Below are 8,439 nucleotides of genomic sequence, written 5' to 3' on the forward strand. Positions count from 1 at the left end.
AAGAAATGAGGGGATGGGCTATTGCACCCAGGAGTCCCTTTTGGAGTTCTTAAAGAAAGAGACTTGGGATAGAAAAGTTGGCTACTGGAGTAAGTGTCACCATCATCGCTGACACGCCCACTGTTTCCTGGGACCCCAGAACTTCTTCACCTTATCCTGGGAGACGTCCTGACCAGACTGGTCCAGAGAGAGGGAGGAAGATGACACTACCACTGCCTCCAGTTAAATCCCAAATGCTGCTTGAGGTGTGAGACTTTCTCTTGCTCTATCTTCCTCCCCTTCGCCCCGCCTCCTTTTCCTTAACTACTTTATTTCTTCTCTTTCCTATCCCTCCCCTTTTCCCTTCTCTCCAGTGAGTGTCTGGCTTAGCAGGACAAGTCTGTATACTTAGGTGCACTGCTGTGAGCCTGTGACCAGAAAGAGGCCACTGAAAGTAATGCCCTAAAGAGCTGGATGCTGATACAAGCCTACCAGGTCTCTAAGTGGCTAAGACTGTGGGTCGTGCCTGTGTTTCTTCAGCCATGAGGTTGCAAATAAGAGTGGGGGGAGGGATAGCTTAGTGGTTTGAGCATTGGCCTACTAAACCCAGGGTGTAAGTTCAGTCCTTGAGGGAACCACTTAGGGATATGGGGCAAAATCAGTACTTGGTCCTGCTAATGAAGGCAGGGGGCTAGACTCAATGACCTTTCAAGGTCCCTTCTAGTTCTAGGAGATAGAATATCTCAATTTATTTAAAAAGAAAAGTTAACCCAAGAGACTGAAGCTGCATTTTCTATCTTTGCTTTTCCTTTCTCTCCCATTGAGTGTGTGTTTCTCTTGTTTTGTCTTCTTGGAAATGGGATCAGACTTTGACAAGAACAGCAACAATAGCGCCCATCCAGCTCTACTAACTTCTCTTTTCTCCAAAAGAACAGTTATTACCATCTTTAATGCCATCTAAAAGTCTGTCGAACAAGGTCCCCGCCCCCTTAAAAAAACTTGCTTCAGCTAAAGTGGAGGGGAAAAACGGATGTTGTTAAAATAAAAGTCTTATTTAACAGTTTCCTTTTCAAAGTCTTTAATTGTTTTTCCTTCTTTTCTGTGTCTTTAATAAAAGCTATAAAGGATGTTTAATGGTGTGTTTGCCATGGTAACAAGTAGGCTGAGCTCTCTGTATATCAAATTCTGAAACTAGTTTAACACAGTTTAATGCTGGACAGTGACTGGGTTATGTTAACACCTTTGGAGCCATATATTCCATCTAAATTAATAGAAAATACGGTGATCCACATGAAGTCCTTTCAGATCTTTGGATAAAGGAAGCTGCTGAAGAAATTGCTCGCTCTTGTACTGCCATTGTCTGTGTCTTGAAAATATAAGAATTGCCATATTGAGTCAGACCTGCCATCTAGTCTAGAATCCTCTTTCTGGCAGTGACCAGACCAGCTGTTGAGTGGAAGACTCAATAACACTGACAGTACACAGATGTGGGATAATTTCCCCCCTATAGCAGAGTCTCTAATTGTTAGAGTTTGGTTTAAGACATGAAACTTGATATTTAATATCATTTCCAAAAATATTATAATAAAGAATTATGATAGCTCTCGCTATTTTTCTTCTGCAACCCCTTTCTGATTCTTCCTACATTTCTGGTCTCTATGTCTCCCTTTGGAAAGGCGTTCCACAGTTTAATTATGTGTCTTATATGAGTATAGAACACCCTCCCAACAGTGGTTCATGAAACAGACACCTTCACCTTATGCAAATCCTGTAGAAAGAAAGAAAGTATAACTTGGTTGAATGGGCTTTTTCATTCATCTATTATGTTTATGTGCAGCTCTTCTTCCCTATAGACATGACATTGCATGCACTTGAATGTTCAGACAAAATGGTTGTATCCCTACAGCCTGTCTCCATTCAGAACTCCAATGGAGGCTAACAGGACTTCCTCTTCTCGACTTCCTGGGGGACTGAGTCCAATCAAGATTGTGTATGAACCCAATCCTGCAGGCAGATTCAGAATCATGGTAGTGATATATAGTTACATTTAACTGGAATATGATTATTCATGTGTTCATCCTATACACTAGAATAGCCCTTTTTCCAGGATTGGTCACTATATGAATATTTATATGAGCATTTGAGTTTTCACTAAGCCAACCAAATTGAAAAGTAAGGTCTACACGATGGTAATTAGATCTGCATTTTTCCAGGGCTCTGAATTCTGGGCACCGAGGAAAAGAAAGGAGGAAATCTTAAATACGGTGGAAATGAAAATGTTAATACCGGTGGTTGGAGTTACAAGGACGGACAATGTTCAGAACAAACAAAGTAGGTGACGTTTGAAGGGGTACCAATTATAAAAAAAAGCTGAGGGAATCCGGGTTTAGATGGTTGAGCTATGAGAAGTGTTGGAAGACCCTAAATAGATGGATGGATGTCATATCTAAGGGTTTGGTTAGATTCTGGGTTTCAGAGGAAATATATGCAAGACATACTAAAATGAATAAGAATTTGAAGATCCAAAGGCATATAGATGAGAGTAAGGCTCGAAGATTTGAGTTGAGTAAGTGCAGCCAGGGGTTCAGACACTATATTCCAAGATTATCATTGTGACAGAAATGACAATATCCTGGAATATCCTGGAAAAACCTTATTGAATTCAGTTTAATATCTTTGGAGTTTATTGTATTAAAAATTCAAATATTTATGTACTGTTGTAGGTTTCAATGGAGATTCTTTAGGAGGAAGTCATGAATAATGCAATCTCTGGGAGCTATTAGGAACTTCAAAGGACTATTGGGGACAATATGAGTGAAGTGGATGTCCTATGACAGGGGTCGGCAACCTACGGCACGCGTGCCAAATGCAGCACGCAAGCCAATTTTGAGTGGCACACTGCTGCCTGCCGTGGTCCCGGCCCCCAGCCCCACTCAGCCCCCCCGCCCAACGCTCTCCTCTGCGGGAGCAGGTGACAGAAGCTTGGTCATGCGGCAGCCAAGCTTTCCCCCTCCCCCGTTTCTTCTCCCAGCTTGGTGCCTTCCTGCCCCTCCTCCTTTCCTTCCCTGCGCCAATCAGCTGATGGCCTTTGCCAGGGGGAGGAGTGGCAGCATGCTCACTGCTCCATAGAGGAGGCAGAGAAGAGGCCTTGAGGAAGGGGGTGGAACAGGGCATATCCTTTCCAGACCCCTGCCCTGAGCTACTCAGGGCAGGGGGCTGGGAACACCCCCATGAGCTGAGCACCCCAGCCCTCTGCTTGCTTGCAAGCTTGCTTCAAATTCACAAATGTATCAGGTCAATCAAAACAGCATTTATCGGTGAACTGGCTGTTTGTCTGAAAATTTTGCCCAGCTCATACAATATAGCTTTTCCTTTGTCTCATCTCCTATTCTTTCCTTCCATCTTACAGTCTATTTGCGCTTTTCTCATTCCTTAACCTGTGTATCGATCTATTGCTGATGTTTAAGGGTGGCTGGCCAATTCCCCTGCTTTCACCTGCACTGCCCTCTTGTGGTAATTATACATTATTGCTAACATCTTCAAAGGAGTCTAGGGAGAGGAAATTATTTGCTATTTGAATCTCGAATTCCTTAGCCTACGTTTCAGAATCTGAGCCTAAATGCATGCCTTATTAATTGACTGTCCCTAAGATTGGAAACCTAAATCTCTTGGGCTCTTTTCATAATCTAAGCCTGAGTACCCTCATTCTTATGAACCATACACCGTTGCTTAAGGGCTGATCCAACGCAGTGTTCTTGGTACCTCGTCAGAGAGAGTGAACCTCAGGGATCTTGTTCCAGGGGAACAAGACAGCATTTAAACAGCTCTCAAGAAATCAGCTCTTAGTCTTGGAGTCTGCTAAGGGAAGGGTCTTTGTTCCACTCTCACCGATAACCCTTTAAGGGTCTCACTGCTCCTGGTTAAAAAAAAAATGATAACCTAAATGCTGTTTCCCAGAGGCAGAGAGAGATTAGACAGACAAATCAATAAATTTGTAGATAGACTAAGAAAACAAGAAGAGGAAACCACAGGTCAGAATGATCTCACCATATTTATGATCCACATTAAAAAGGCAGGTGAGTTGATTCATGTTTTTATTCATTTTATTTTCCTTTTAATTTCAAAGGACCAAGTTCTAGGGGTGGGTCTCTCTGCAGAGTCCCTTTCATTTCTGCCTGAAGGCAGCAGTTGGCTCACACAGAGTCAGTAGCCACATAGGGGTCGTGGCTGGCAACCCAGCCATCTCTCTCTATGTATTTCTCGAGGCAGCACTGAGAACACTGAGATCAGCTGGTGTAGGAAACAGTAGTTTCTACTTTTGGAGTCTGTGATGGAAGGTGAGTAATTGAGGCAGGGCATTCGCTAGAGAAGACACTTAGCTTTTGGTATCACTGTGCACAGTGACTTTGTTACCACTCAGACAAGGTCCATCTCTTTGCTCAGGCATTTGTCTGATTAGCTGATAATTGAAAAACCGTTTTCTCTCTGGGATACATATGGGATAAACATAGATTTGACACTGGTCAGAACATTGGCTTGCTTCCCATTTCCACTACACATCAGTGTCAATTCCATTAGGGCAGGAGAGATTCTCTTATGTAGGAACAGCCTGATATTCAGCAGTGCAGGATCCCTGAGTCAAAAGTCCCATTGGGTTGAAGTTTCAGAGGAGTTTAAGTGATTTAGGAACAAAACTCCCATTAACTTACAATCAGACCCCTCTTTTTAAAATCATGTCAGCGTGTCTAGAGAGTGTTTGCTGGGCACATTCATTTATTAGGATCATTATTACTGTCCTCAGTATTACATAAGGTTTTTTTTTAAACAAATAGCTTTCACACTATACAAGATCTTTATGCATGAAAAGGGTAAAGTTACTGTCTAAAATGTATCCCCATAAGTCACCAATGAATCCTGTCCAGCACCGACTCTGTAGGTTTGGGTAGTCAGGAATTTTGTTAAACCCTTTACAGAATTCCTGCATTTTAGATGCTCAAATGTTCTCCTTTTCATTTGATTTTCCTTCACAGTGCTTAAGAGCACTGTCTGCTGGAAGTCACTGAACATGATGTCTTGCACTCCTCACGTGTTCTTCAGCTGCTCAGTCATACCCTTAGGGATCGCTCTAAGTATTCCAATAATCGCTTGGATCATCTGTATTCTATTTTTCCATAAACAATCTAATTTGCGGAAGTGTTCTTCATACTTTGCTTTCTTGTCTTCTTGTTTCTTTTTTATGACACTCTCTGCTGGTATCGCACTATCTATTCACATTTGGCCTATTTTTCTGCACTGCTCAGTCTATGCCTGTTCATTCTCAAGAGCACTTTTGATTTGGTGGTTGTAATAACACACGATTCATTTAAATCCGTACTTCCACAGGGACTCCAGTGCAGGAACTTGTATCTGTTCTCTCCTAGCCAGGCTCAGCAGGCGCTCCACAGTTTCTTCCTTTTCAGAACACTTTCTGCGGTTCAGGGACAAAATTTTGTTGGTTGACCTTTCTTCTGTGTAAATAACCCATAAGGACTTGTGCACTCATATTGAGGCTCTCTGTCTCTCTTTTCTGATATCCTTCTAGAAGCCATGAGTTTATTCATTTTCTATCCCTAATAGGTTTCATCTCTCTCCACCACTGTCCATGCACTCATTTCTGTGTAAAACTTTGGAATCTTTATTTGGGGATTTCCTATCTACTATCTTTCATGATGTCTTGGGCTGGGATGCACTCTCGGTCATTCCTTTTTATCACCACCAGATGACCGCTTTCTCTTTCTCACTTTTAATATGTTTTGATATTGCATTCTTAATTATCAACTTCTTCCTCCACAGATAGAAGACTTTTTCCTCTATTACACTTTCGGACATCCTGTCCGTGTCTTGATTGCTATTCAATACTTGTTGCATCACTTGCAGCTGTCTTGTTTGGATGTCAAATTTTTACTTATCCCCTTGATTCCTCTTGATCACCCTGGCAGTGTTCCACACTCCTGTTGATCCTGTGTCAGTGCTTCTACCAAAATGTTTGCACGTGGGTCAACATGACTTATCTCTCTTTTCAGGCTTTCAGTCTCCATTTGCATAAATAATTCCACTTTGCTATTAAGCTTACAGTTGCCCAGTGAGTCTGTGCTCAGTCATTTCTTTCTCAGTGTGGTCATTTCTCTCCTTCAAGTCTTGGAGCATTCATGTCCTCTAGCATATCTCTTCCGGTTTTTCCCAAAATCCAACCTTAGATCATTTCTTGGTTTGCACAAGTCTTTTTCAGTCTTTGGCTGAAAATTATCTGTGGTTTTCTTGAATTGTTTGGACAGTTGCACGATATCAACCTGGGGTTACCGACTTCCACACACACACCTTGTCAGTGGAGGAGCCTGTCATACAGCTAAGCTCTTCTGAGGCCCTTTTTATGGTATTTGTAATATTTATCACTTTGCCAGTGTTCTCTGTATTTGACTGGGGTGTCAGCCTATGCCCAAACCAGTATTTCTAGGTCTTGGGGGTTTCTTATTTTTATTATTTATTATTTATTAATATTTTATTATCATAGAAATCCTAGATATTTTAATAGGGATGATTCCAATAAGATACTATAGATATTAAACACTCTGCAATGGTGGTTTTCAACCTGTGGTCCACAGACCCCTGGATGTCCACAGATGAGGGGTCCGTTTGAACTTTTTTAGGGGTCCACAAATGAAAAGAAAATGGTGAAAACCACTGGCCTACAAAAAATAGAAAATGTAATAGACAAAGAGGTACTTATAGAATTGGCAAGATGCCCAGTGGGTATAAATCAGCCATAGCTCCATTGGAGTAAAGGGGCCAGATCACCAGCTGGAGTAAAAACAGCTGTATCTCTGCTGATATTAGAGGGACAGATAAAGAGTTTTTAGGCCAGAGAGAAACAGCAAGTGAGAGAATTGCTTTATGTACTGGTGGTTAGGGCCCTCACCTTAGATGCCCCTTTAATTATTTAACCACAGAGGAACAGATTCAACAGGAGAGACAAAGTGAGGCCCGCATCAGGCTGTCCCATAGTCCCAGCTGGGTGCAGATTTTGTGAATACCTGTGAGGCCTAATTCTGCAATGTAGATGCTTAAAGTGCCAGTTCAGGGCCTAAGCCCTGTTGTGTATATGGCGCATTTTGTCTCTATACAACACACAAATTCCAGCCAGCTTATCACTGTTGCTTTCTCTAAATCTTGTCTATTTTTAAAAGAGATGATCTCTACATGCCATTTCAATTCACTTTTATAGTATGAGTTAACTTTATTGATTGATTAATCTATCTTCCAGGTCACAGTTTCCCTTGAAAAATCAAACCACATTGACCAAATTTATTCTCCTGGGACTTTCCAGTGACCCACACATGCAGATTTTCCTCTTCTTGGTGTTTGTAGTTATTTACCTAATAACTCTGAGTGGTAACATAGTGATCATGCTGGTGATAACAGCTGATTCTCACCTTCACACCCCTACGTACTTCTTCCTCTTCCACTTATCCTTTGTTGATATCTGCTATTCCTCAGTCGCGGTGCCTAACGTGCTGAGGAACTTCCTAGCAGAACACAAAACTATTTCTGTTTATGGCTGCATTGCTCAGATGTTCTTCAGTCTCCTCTCAGGTAGTGCTGAAATTCTCATTCTCTCAGCCATAGCTTATGACCGCTATGCTGCCATCTGTGACCCATTGCGTTATATGGAGATAATGAGCAAAGGGATCTGTGTTCTGCTGGTGAGTGGGGCATGGACCACGGGCTTCTTTTATGCCCTTCTTAACACTGTTTTTTACTCTGAAGTTGCATTTCTGTGGCCCCAACCAAATCAATCATTTCAGCTGTGAGCTCCCTCCTCTATTACAACTGTCCTGCCCTGAGACGCTCACCAATTAAGTTGTACTTCTTACTTCTGCTGTCATATTTGCATCAAATTACTTCCTCCTCACCCTGATCTCCTACATTCACATCATTTTCACCATCCTGAGAATACGCTCTGCGGAGGGCAGGCATAAAGCCTTCTCCACTTGCAGCTCCCACCTTATTGTGGTTGGCTTGTTGTATGTGACAGGTTTTCTCCAGTACACAAAAGCCAGCTCAGTCTCTTCTGGGGTTCTGGATGAAATATTCTCCATCCAGTACAGTGTCTTGAACCCCATGTTAAACCCCATCATCTACAGCCTGAAAAACAAAGAGGTGAAAACAGCTCTAAAGAAAATGTTGGGGAAATTAAAGTTTCTCAAGTAATGTTGATGATCTGAAATAAATTAAATTACATATTTTTACATCAGAGAGCATAGAACTGTGGATAACTTGTGTTTGGGAAATTCTCAGTTCAGGTGACTAATGGAAACGTTGGGACAAAACCTCAGTTGGTATAAATGAGTGTTGCTCCATTGTAGTCAGCGGGCCAGATTCCCAGTTGTACAAGAGTCACTGGAGCACGGGGGACTGGATCTT

General features: G+C 42.0%; 1 pseudogene; it reads left to right on the forward strand.

Moving 5' to 3' along the window:
- The first annotated feature begins 6,757 nt into the window (after positions 1-6,757).
- On the forward strand, positions 6,758-8,226 carry LOC103306879 (olfactory receptor 5G9-like; annotated as a pseudogene).
- Positions 8,227-8,439: the final 213 nt, after the last annotated feature.

Source organism: Chrysemys picta, chromosome 12, assembly GCF_011386835.1.
Source record: "Chrysemys picta bellii isolate R12L10 chromosome 12, ASM1138683v2, whole genome shotgun sequence".
Classification (NCBI taxonomy): Eukaryota; Metazoa; Chordata; order Testudines; family Emydidae; genus Chrysemys; species Chrysemys picta.